At 38.9% G+C, this 13,265-nt stretch overlaps 1 pseudogene; it reads right to left on the bottom strand.

Annotated features, from left to right (window-relative positions):
- Positions 1-751: 751 nt before the first annotated feature.
- LOC122136807 lies at positions 752-8,441 on the bottom strand (annotated as a pseudogene).
- Between the last annotated feature and the right edge of the window lie 4,824 nt (positions 8,442-13,265).

Genomic DNA, 13,265 nt, shown 5'->3' with positions numbered 1-13,265 from the left:
GTCAGCTGTCACGAAACAGCTACGGGCAGCATTCCTAAAACAGGACAAAAATAAATAGTCCATTTTCACCGTTAACCCCTGATCAGGAGCAGGTAAAGGGCAGCACACAAACGCCTGCTGAACAAGAACCGCGTGCGAGACCAGTGGGGGCCATGTGGAGACATTCAAAATGGCTTCATTCTTCCTGAAAATACCACGATTTTTTGAACCGAAAAAGCAAAGACAAACACCGAAGCAAAAATGGAGGGAGCAGAAAAGGGAGAGGAACAATGCTACTAGGAAGAACGAGAGAGGTACAGACAGAAGAAAAAGAAAGCAAACATTCTTCAGAGTGCAATTATTTTGGTCCCCTGTACCTCCCGAAATAATCTGTGAAACTAAGAGACTCTTTGGCTCATTTACGGAAAAGAAAATGGCACCTGGTGCTCCCTATGTCCTCTAAAACATAAGCACGGGGCGTCCTAATGACGCTTCACAGCTACTACAAGCCAATAGCAGAGCACTGCACCATTTTTTTCGGTGTTGGGAGGAATTTAGACCAATACATCCTCGTACACGTTGCTTAAAATGCCTTAAACCCTGCCGAGCCAATTCATAGAGGGAGTTACAAATAAAAGCAGAAGTGCAGGGGAGAACAGAACAGAAGAGACGTGAAGGAGATGCGAAGGAAAGAGTGTGTGAGAGGTGGCGCAGATGTGTGACAGCGGGGTGAGCCCCCTCCTGAGGGAGAAGAGCGCAGTGCAGAGCAGGCTCAGACCCCCGGCTCATGGCTCAGTTCACAGCATTTCTGGCAGTCTGTGGGCTCAGTCTGAGTCCGAGCCCGATGAATCGTCAGAGCTGGAAGCGCTGCTGCTGCTTTCGGATTTATTCTCTTTATCCTCGTGACCTCTTCGTCCTCCATGTCTTCTTCATTCTGGAAGTGAAATTGGAAAGATGGTCTGTTCATTACTTTTATTCAAAGTATGACAAGGTTTATCGGGTTGTCGTTAAAAAATCCCTATGGAGAAAACGAACAGTATTTTTCTGGAACCCGATTTGCTGCTCTCCATATTTCTAATCAATGACAAAACCAATATTGCAAATCAAAGGCTGATCCTATATCATATACATGCTAAAAGAGCAATGTGACCAGCATGCTGTGAATCTTACATCATCGTCGTCGTCATCATCATCACTGTCATCATCAGAGGATGATCCGTCATCAGATTCCTTCTCTTCCTCATCATCATCATCGTCATCCTCTTCCTCATCCTTTGGACAAGGACACAGTTGATACAGAACAATCAATCAGTAGGCCTACAAGCTGCTAAAAATGTACACAGTGAGCAATAAATGCAGAGTGATTTAAGACTGTATGATCAAACTCACCAATTGTTTGGGCTTGGGTTTCGCTTTAGCAGGGGTGGCACCTGGTTTTGATGTGCTCCTCCGTTTCTGCAGATATGTTTTAGAGAAAGGACAAAAAAAAAAAACATTAAACAGACAGAACTGCAGCCAGGGAGTGTTACAGAAGAGCCAAATTTACTGAAATTAAATATATCATTGTTTTGTATTGTCTTCTTAAATTATTTTAAATACAAAATATAAACACTGATTTGAAAAACATTTTTTTTTTTAAATCTTATGGTATATAATTCAAGTCTATTTTGACAAGTAGATCCAAATTTTCTGACTCACCAGAGAATTATATTCTTTATAAGCAGCTCTCTCTTGTGATGAAATATTCTGTGAAGGGGAAAAATTTGATATTACTGTTTGTAATATATTACATCTTTATATTAAGCTATTTGTGCTAGTGTTCAGCAGGTTGAATAACAGTAAAGATGCGTACCGCAAGCCACTGCTCGAGAAGCACTTGTACTGCCTCTGTTTCTCTTCTGCCAGTCTTTTGTAACGGTCCTTGTCTTTCTGAGGGAGCCGCTGCCAGCGGCCTCCGATTTCACCCATGCGCTCTTTCATGGGCAGATGATTCAGCTCGCCGTTTGACAGCATCTCCTGAGAAAAACTTCTGATAACCGTTCCTGAAGTCCACAGACGAAGAGGGCATGAATAAAAACAGTGGGATGGGAAGACAAGCGAGCTGCTTTTTTCCTTGCAGAGGTTTTTAATATGTGTAGATAACCAACACACACAGAACAAACTTACGAGGGCGGTTTCTTAGGTTCACCATCAAATTTCATTTTCTTCCCAGGGGTGACGACTGGGGCAGGTGATCGCATCTCACTCAGCTCTCTCTGCACAAGACAGAAGAATAAAGAGAGTATGAAATCTGGCACACACCAAGTCAGGAAGGAAACAAATGCAGACAGTAGACATATGATCAGTGTACTTATTCAAGGCAGTTTGACTTTAATGCCACAAAATGTTTGGATATGTCTGGACTCACTTCATATCTCTTCTGGTCCTCTGCTGCCTTCTTGATCCACATGAGCTTTTCTTTCTTCTCCATGGTGTTAGGGGCCTCCATGGCTTTCTGAGCTTTCACGCGATCATTCTGAGACAGCAAAGAAGAGGGAGAGATCAGTGGATAATTCTTATTTGCGCAGCTTTTAATAACTGCTTCATGTTGTCCTATTCAGGTTTTTGAGAGAAAATTAACAATAAAGACATTTATAATGTTAAAAAAGATTTCAGAAATGCTGTTCATTGTGTATACATTATTTGTGATCAAATAAATGCTACTCTGGTGAGAATAAGGAAATTCTAGTCAAAAACATAAAAAAAAACCCCCCCGAAAACAAATTAAACCGACACAAGCTCTTTCCTCTGAATTTCTTGCAATTATGATTCCATACCTTGAATCGGGCAAGATAGTCTCCAATTACGCTTTGTTGCCAGATATCCTGAGCTGTTTTGGGGTGTTTCTGGTAGTTTCCCTTTGTCATCTTTGCTCTGTTTTTCAGACTCTGCCTTCAGCGTCATCTCCAGGTTTTTATACTTTTTCCTACACGAAAGATTACAGTAAGTTGAATACAACTGAATTGGCTAATACAGTAACAGAAGGATCACTAAAGTGTGATGCATTACCTTCTTCTTGTCAGAAAGCTCATTTCCACATGCGGGCCAGTAGTCTGGTGAGCTCCATGTCAGAAAGATCAGGCCTTTCCTGTTGAAGTTTTGGGCGCTTCTCCTCAGAGAAAATAAACATGGCAGAGACAGGAGGCTTGGGCTTCTCTGTACTGGACTGTTGGGATGAAAAAAAGAGACTAAAGCTCACTTAAATACTAATGCTTCAAATTACCCAAAAATGACTGACAGGTGAACGGACCTTTGCTTTTGAGTTCTTCTTTTTGGAAGCGGGACTAACGCCTGACATCCGCCTCCCCTTTTAAAGCTGCCCATCTTCTGTTCTGACAGGATTCTCTGCTGTTCCTCCTCTGAGATACTCTGGGATTCACAGACAACATGTTTAAAATGCAAACCGAACAGAAAATGGTGCAAAAAATGCACAGACAGCCAAGAGTCTGTTTTTATAAAAGTATACTTACTAACAAGTAACGATTCATCTCAACTTCATATTCTTTCTTTTTCTGTGTAGAGCAAAAAAAAAATGAAAGAGATGGACAAACTTTCATATGTATCCATGTTGGTTTGTTTATGTTACAAACAGAATGAAGGATACAAAATAAAAAGCAATGTGTTACAAACCTGCTCACAGCGCTTTTGGTAGGCATCTTTCTCACTCTGTTTGACGTTTTTCCATTGCTGGCTGCACATGACCATACGCTCCGTACTGGGAACGTCTTTCATACTGGACATCAGCTCAGCACAGAACATAGAGTAACCATTACTGAAAGAGAGACAAAATGAGAAATGATGAAAAACTTCACTTACCATATATAAACCCATACAAAAAAAAACAAAAAACACAAAACAAACGCTGTTACTGTTACTTAAAAAAATATTGCTTTCGGGTTGAAGTTGAAGTGCAACATTTAACATTTTTCATTACTAAAACAGAATTAAATGAAAACTAAATATACATTTATAAATAAAAACAAACCAAATAAAAATGACTAATACTTAAAATAAAAAATAAATAAAAAATATAAACATATTAGATTATAAATGGACTAAATTAAATACATTTAGTAATACTAAAATAATATTGACAAGGGAAACAGATAAAAAAAAAAACATGATCATTTCTAGGTCTTATTTTCACTCCCAAAAAAGGAAATCATATTTTGCAGAAAGAATACAAAACTTCTTATAAGGTGAACTTACGAAGGTGGCTTGTCTGGCCGCCCATCAAACTTGTCCTTGAGCTGTCTCTCTCTGCTTTGGTCAGATGGTGGATTTTTGACGATGTTTCTCCTCCGTCATGTTCATCTCCGGGTGCTGCTGGATATAACTCGCGCATCTCCTCCTAAACAAGGACGAGAAAGAGCAAACGTTACAAAGAAGCCGCTACTGCTGGCAAATATGCCATGTCATATGCAAATGTTTTTTACCTCATACAATTTCTTCTGCTCCAAAGACTTTGTGATCCACTTCATCCTCTTCTTATCTGAGAGCTGTTGCCACCGCTTGCCAAGACGGTCCTTGATGTCTTTGGTAGTCGCCTTAGAGAGGTTATAACAGAAGTGTTTTTATGTCATTCATGTAATATGAAGAAGCCAGCATCATTGTTTAGTGAGTGCGAGTGTGTGTAGAGCGTACATCTGGGTGTTCTTTGAGCAAGGCCTTCTTCTCATGGCAGTACCACAGTTGCTGGGGCGTCTTGGGCTTCTCTGGACCATTAGACTTCTTGTTAACGTTCTCTAGAAAGGTCGGGATGATCTTGCCTATTAAGAAACAAACAGACTCTTTAAGAAATGCCATGATTTAACAAGGTAAATGTGATGATAAAGGGTCAGTCACTTACTTGAACTTCATCATGCTGAGGCGTGAAAGTCTCCTTTTCGTTGAGAAAGTCTTTCACATATTTGTCCCTGTTGACAAAAGTTCAATCATAACAAAAGAGGTCAGTCAAAACGATGCTTGCTTTGTTGACAGATCTAGAAAGGTACCACTCAAAACAATAGGTGATCCAGACCAAATAGAAAATATTTGCTTCTTTTCAAAGGGAAAAAGAGCAGCCACAAATCTGAAATCCACTAAACACCAGAAGAATCCTAAAACTTTAGCTAATAGATCATTACAGTATCCACATCATTTCCTCTTTTATAGGGGTTCTTAAAAACTGTTATAGACTGTGTTTAAGTGAAGATTCGTTTTGCATTTTATTGCACTGACTTTTTTAGACGCTCTGGGAGCTCCTTCGGTAGGGTTTTTTTGGACAGGATTTTTGTGAGATCTAGGTTGCTCATCTCTGGATGTAGTTTAGCGTACTTGGCACGCTTCTCCATAAAGAAACGGAAATATGGTGTCAGCGGCTTTTTGGGGAAGTCTGGGTGCTTCTGCACAGGGGGACAAATACACAAAAAAAGTTAGTATTTGCTATCATTGAAAGCAACAAGAAATCACTGTAATTTTAGCTTTCAGCACAAAGCCATAACTGTTTACCTTCAGCTTCTTTCCTTTGTATGGATTTTTGACGTAGTCCTGTGCATCCACAATCAGCTCGGAAAGGGTGCGGAATTTGCGAATCTGAGTGAGGAACAGAAATATTAATGTGATAACTGCATAATCATTGTCCTATGGCTTGTCACACACACACACACACACACACACACACAGAAACACACACACACACACACACACACACACACACACACACACACACACACACACACACACACACACACACACATATATATATATACACACACACATATATACACACATACATATATTATATATATATACACACACACATATATACACACATACATATATTGATTTATTCATATAGTAGAAGTTATATATTCGACATATATGTATGTATATATGTATGTAAATACATATAGATAGACAGACATATACACATACAATACAACAACATACATATTACACGACTACATATAACATAGTGGTAACATCTATATTAATAATATACACACACACACAACAGACAAACACACATACCATATATCACGACATTACATTAAAACATATAAAGACACATACATACATACACATGACAGATATACATAATACATATACCCTATTTATACATACAACATTACATAAATTTATGTATTATGTAAAAATAAAAGAGTACATATATATTAGCACGATACTAGATATATATACATAACATACATATATATAAACGATATAACATAGAGATATACACATATATACATACACATAGAGATACAACATAAATACCTTAAATATATACACATATATAATACATACCCAATATAGACTACATTACATCTATAAACATAACATATCATAGATATATATAGATATATATATATACAGATATAATAATACATATAATATAGAAATATACATAGATAGATATATATATAATAATATAGACCAAATACATACAGACAGAACATAAAACATAAGAATATACACATACGATAGAAATAATACACATACAAACATAAAAATATAGATTACATCAGATATATATATACAGGACTAACATTTAATATATATAACATTATATATAGTATATAAATATACACATATAGCGAATATATACATATCGACAATATAAATAGAATATATATAAGGAATACATATATCGACTATATATAACACTATATATACAGAATACATACATACATATATATGACACATACATACAATATATATATACTAAATATATATATACTATATATATATCTATACATATAAATACACACATATATATACACGGAAAATAATATATAACTATTATCTATATATCCATATAGATACACATATTAAATACACATATATATACACATACATACATTATAACATATACATACATATATACATATACATACATTATATATATATACATACATATTATAGATAATACAATTATATAATATACTTATATACAATATATATATATATGATACACATACATAAATATATATACAATACATACAATACATACAGATACACATACATAGCTATATATATTATATACATAACATATTATATATATTACATACATCACATATATATACATCATACATATATATACATATAATACATCTATATATACATACATACATACATATATATAACTATCATAAATATACATATATATATACATGACATACATATATATATATTACAAATACTACATACATACATAAATCAACATATAAATACTACATACTAAATAAATATATATGACATACATACAATATATATATACATATTATACACATATATCTATACACATACATACAATATATACCCATAACATATATACATATCATACATACACATATATACATATAAAACATACACATATACATTATATGTATTTATATGACTATATATATACATACATATAGTTACAACTTAGGCAATATATATATACATAACATACAATACATACATACAGCTATATATATATATATGATATACTACATATAATACATATATATATACATTATATACATATATACATACATATATACATCAGGCTATTATACACATATATACGATATAATGGTATATATATATATGTATATACTATATATATATACATATCTACATATACATCTATACATATATACTTAATACATACATACATACACATACATACATACTATCTATCTACCTATACATAGACATACATATATAATATATATATATATTAATCCTAGTATCTACTGATCAACAACTAACATATTTTTGATTTATGTGTCTCGTCAATACAAACTCATTGATCACTGACTAGCGTACCTCACGTGAAACTTCATGCCATTTCTGTTTGCACATCTCCCCAGAGTAAGAGTTGAAAGCCACTTTCTCCCAGTCCAAATGGGACTCGGACGTCTTGTACTTGGCCAGATCTTTTTCCGGCAGGTTCACCTTCATGGCATCCAACAGCTTCAACAGGTCATTCTGCTCCCAAACTGTAAGAAAACATGGCAAAAATGATTTCTGAGAGCCAATGCACACATCTTCAGCAGATTAAGAAAAACGTACACGTTTGTATTTCAGGTTCACATACAGTGAGGAACAATTTGTTTTACAAGGCGATTATTGCCAGGAGTATGAACCTAATTATTCAAAGCAACTTACTTTGCATGCAAGGTATACATTTTATCAGAAAAGGCATCCTTTGGGAATAAACCAATGCGTTTTTGGCATTGCTCTACTGCTTGAACCATCAATTCAACAGATATTTAGAAATCAAAATGCCCTAGCTTTAACGAAAAATTTTCCTATTAAAGCTCTATATACCATGATAAAATACATATTAACGTATAATAAATATTAATAAAACAACAGAAAACCACCGATCTGAACGATTCATGTTTTCTTACCGTGTTCTTTAGCACAGTGGAGTCCATTTCTCCATTCATTGTCTGGGAATCACTCTATAAAAACAAATAAAATAAAACAGATGAATTATATTAAGGACTACAAAGGTTGAAAATCGACTTTCATGGCTTTAACTCCTATAATAGTTTATTTTCCAGTAGCTCTTAAATTAAATGATCAATTGTTTTGCGTCAAATGACTCAAACGTGTTTATATTGTGAAAATTATTTTTTATTCCCTCTGACTTAAAAGTTTAATGAGTACCGTGTATGTTTTTAATGTCTCAAGCAGGAATTGCTGCCTGAAGAATGGAATTAAAATCCAGCCCGACTCATAATGTTTGATGTTCATTACACCGCCCCTAAGCGTTTACGCTCCATCGTGAGACAGAGCCCATTGCTTGTGACGGTTTCAATCTCAAATAACTCTGCAGTCGACACCAGCAAGAGCAGCCAATCCGTCTAATCTTCCATTTTGTCTACAACAACGAAGACTTGCGGCGGATTCTCCCTGCTCTCTGCGCGCGTTTTTCGAGGCGAAAAATGGAGCATATTTTCGGCGGACGAGTGGATACTGGGAGCGGTACTACAGGAGGAGGAAGCAGCGTTTTTGGGCGATAGGGCAGGCGGCTGCCTGTAGACGGAACCAGCTGACCACGAATCGGGATCTGCTTTCGGTCTGCGTCGTGAGAGCGAGGGGGAACACAGCCAGGGATCAATCATGAGTGACTGCTACAGCATGCATGCAGCACCAGAGTCTGCCTCCAGACCGACGGGGCGCGGGGCTTCGCTTCCGCCACGGACGCGTTCTGCGTCGCCACCTTTGATGCATAGAGACCGTTTTAAAATGCTTGAGTGTGAAGGGCTAGTCATAATCTGATGTCGTTTAGCGAACGAGTGCGCCGACTGAATTAGTCACAAAATGGCACGACTCTTTTTTTCCAGGGCGAGGCGTCGCCGCGGCGCTGAAATGTGTATGGCGGGGCGCGTGATCCAGCAGAGTCCAGCTTTAAAATAGACCCTAGGTGAAGGGCATTTTTAACACCACCACCATGAAATGTTAACTAAATAAAGTGGGTGGCATGATCAATCAGTCCCCGTTTGAGCAGAATGGAGCGTTATTACGATAGAAATGCCCAGGAAAACTATTTTGTGGATTTTAAGCGCATTTATGAACAAAAGCTTTGTAACGGGACTCTAATTTAGAGTAAAGAGTTCTAAGTTGAAGTGTTTAAGTATTTATAAGGGTCCATTTAAAATGTATGTTTAAACTTAAGAACGTTTTTCCATATCAAAAACCTCATTAAATTATATAATTGGTGCTGTTTGAGATGGTTAAAACTGCTGTACTGATTAAATATACAAAACCATCGGCGACATTGTGTCCACACGCGTGAAAGTGCTACAAATGATAGCCTCTGGAGATATCTGAAAATGCGTTTTAATGAGGAAAAAACGGAAATGTTACATTGTTAAAAACCGACCTATGACTTGACCTACACCGGAGCTAGCCGGCTATAACTATCACTGAATCCCCCTAAAGCCCTGGTGAAAGCTGAAACCGACAGTCCGTCAAAAATAACCCTAAAATGCGGCTAAAATCAAGCCTTATTATACGCTGATAGAAAATAGTTTGTAACCGGCGTCCATTTGTCCTCTTACCGTGAAGAAATTCGGTGGTTTACCCCGATTTCGAGTGGCGAGGAATGCGGGGTGAGGGCACGGTTTGAGCAGCCGTATGGCAGCAGGGTCTTCAAAGGCTTGAAAAAACAAAAATGAAAGAAATATACGATTATTTTCACCGAGACTCGGCGGTGGTTGAAGCACAGTTATGAAAAGCGAGATCCGCTCGTTCAGAAATGAATCATTTTGGTCTCTAAAACGTGTCATTTAGTTCCAAGTCACAATGGAAAAACGCAACAGCCGAGACAGAGGACGCTTCACTGGCGTGACGACTGTTCTAGAGCCGCCATACTAGCCTCCATGCGCTGCTGCTGCGAGCCTGATTCACCTCCTCCACCGAGAGAGAGAGACGAGCGCGAACGCTCCAAAACTCACCCGGTTCGCTCCTCAAACACCGAAAAACTGTCAAATGTGATGGCAAACTTTGCTTTCACGGCAGGCGGGCAACCCCGTGTTCCGCGCACGAAAGAAAACGAGCGCACACGGTGAGATAACCGAGCTCCCTGATGGCGAACCAGAGACGGCTGGTTCTTCCCTCCACTCATGGAGTGCTGACTCGGAAATGAAGGCGACCGCGAGGGCACCAAACGCGACAAAGCGCGCTTAAAAACGAGGTTAGCGGCTCCTGGAGTTGTATTCGGAAATTAAACTGTGGTAGATAAACGGAGGATGTTTTTCCCCGAGTCACAGGACGGGAAATTCGGGTAAGGCGACCTCGGAAACCGTGCCCTTGCACCAAGTCAACGCGATTTTAAACGAGGCGGCTTTCCGAAAAAAAGCGCACGTAACGTTTCTAAAAAAGTCAAATGTTAGAATTTTTAAACGTTGCATCTAAGTTTTTTTTTGTTTTTGTTTTTCGTTTGTTTACACCCAAGGGTTGGTAGGAACTCGGGTTAGCTCTTTACCTGTCGCTGCTTGTGTTTGTGGCTGGTGGTGAACACGGGGAGGTTTGAATGTTAGCCCAGACTGCGCCGGGGGCCGGTCCCATGGCACGGGCGGCTCCAGTCCCCGCAGAGCTGAGAGACTATCCCCCCGCCTCCATCTCTCTCGCTCCTTCCTTAGTCAGCGCGCAGCTTTCGCTCGATCCCGCTCATGTTCTCTTTCCAAAGAGATCCGACATTTTCAATCTCCTCCGCGCTGAGCCCGCTCGCACACGTAACGGATCGCCTGGGTTCCGCTTGGATTATAAACTCGGCGCTGCCGAGGCGGGACTCAAACCCACATAGCGCATGTAGCCTCGCAGGCTTTTTTGAGCAAGGTTTAGTCCCGTGATAGGGGCGGTTTTCTAGGGTGAGTGGAGATCCGTGGCTTAGCCCATAAAAATGTAGTGACTTTTTTATTTTAATAAATCAGACAAGATGTTACCTTGTTTAAAATATACAAAAACAAATTTAAAACATTTTATTTAAAAGTTTCATCCCTTGTATACTACCACATATGCTGATGCGTGTTCTGGCACCTATCGCGCTTTTGTGTTGTCGCTGGCTCGCAGTTTGCTGTTCTGGGTCCAATCAAGCCGGCTGGCTACACTCGGCGTCCTGGTAAAACAGAACCCGAGAGAGCAAACATTTAAGCAGTGCACGGACAGACTCTTACCGCCACTACCAAGATATCCCGTTCAAAGGACTTTATCCTGTGTTTATGCATTACAGTAAACAGATTCAAGTTATTCATGCGATAAACCTTACGGTCTACTGAAGGGAGGCATTCATACATGGTTTCAGCAGATTTCAAGGTCTTCCAGCTGCATGGAAGCCTAGAAGGACTTTGTTCATTACTATAATGATTCTAAAGCCCCATGTGAGAAACGCCAGCTTGTTAAATCATCATTGTGGGTTTGCTCGGATATATGCTTGCCAAGAGACGCGCGCATGCAGATTTCTGGATACGAATACTCAAGCCCCAGGACTCAAAAATGGTGGAAATTAGAAAAAAATTAGAATTGCGCGGTGGTGCCGTAAGCTTCTCGTCCAGAGTCATTTAATCAATGGCGTTCGAACAGTGAGTCATTCAGATAAAGTAAGCAATGTTTTTATGAATGGTTCCATTTATTCAAGAGCAAATTTATTCAGTAACACCGCGGGGTGTTTGCTCAATGCTTTGTTTGGAACCTTTCCTTGCTAATAGGCTTTTTTGCCTGTTTAGGGATTGTTGCCGCTGCCACGAACCGTCTGCCACAGAACGTGCTAAACAAACATTAATAACCGCTCTGTGTGTGTTGTCCTAAGACTGGCTTCGCAACCGTTATGGCTGTTCAAAATGAGACCAGAGACGCAAGAAAAGCCAGAATGCAGAAATTGGAGACGGAAGACGCAGCCCCACGGAAATGCAGCGTGGGGAAGACAAAAGGTGAAAAGTATGAAAACTAATAATGGGCTTTGCCACTAGTGGGGGAAGCCACTGCCTTAAGGAGTGGGCGTCAAGTTCACCTAGCAATGGCTTCGTTTGATTCATATGTCGAGCGTATAGCAACGGTTGTGAGGAAGGGGTCAGTGGCATTTATTCAAGCAAATTTTAGTCAGTAAACCCGATGTGTGGGGCGCGGCAGAGCACACCATGCGTTGTTTGGAACCATTCTTTGCGAATATGTCGTGTTATGCTCTTGTTTTATTGAAGTGGGCCCTGACAACGAAAGTCTGCCCACATAACCGTGCTAAACAAACCGTATAACCGCTCTGTGGAGTGTGGTGTCCGAAGACGGTGCGGCGCAAAACCGTGAAGTGGGAGAGGTCAAAATGAAACGGTAATCACGACCCAATTTAAACCGAAAAAGAATATAATACTATGATTAAAAGGTACAGATACCTGAGCTGTTGTTTCTTGGCGGTCAGTGTTGGCTATTCTTTTAAGAAGTTTGAAATAATCATTTTTAAATTTTCAAATAAATTGATCTATAAAATACTACACGCCAACAAACCGACTGGCTCCAAAAGAGCGCATACATTGGCTGGATCGTACCGACCTCATCGATGGTTGGCCAGTTTACATGTCATCGAAGGAACTAGACCTCAGTGGGCGGTTTTTTGTCGGGGTGATGACAACGCGTAAATTGAGACACTGTAGACGTGAGAGGCGAGGTATTTAATTATTTTTTTTAAATTACATTTCTAATATAAATGCCTTTATTGGTCATGAAAAACCATTGAGGCATGGTGGTAATAAAAACCATTTCGGGGGCGTGAT

Source organism: Cyprinus carpio, chromosome B3 (genome assembly GCF_018340385.1).
Source record: "Cyprinus carpio isolate SPL01 chromosome B3, ASM1834038v1, whole genome shotgun sequence".
NCBI classification, from domain to species: domain Eukaryota; kingdom Metazoa; phylum Chordata; class Actinopteri; order Cypriniformes; family Cyprinidae; genus Cyprinus; species Cyprinus carpio.
The sequence above is the reverse complement of the archived record's forward strand: the minus strand, read 5'-3'. Positions and strand labels throughout refer to the sequence as shown.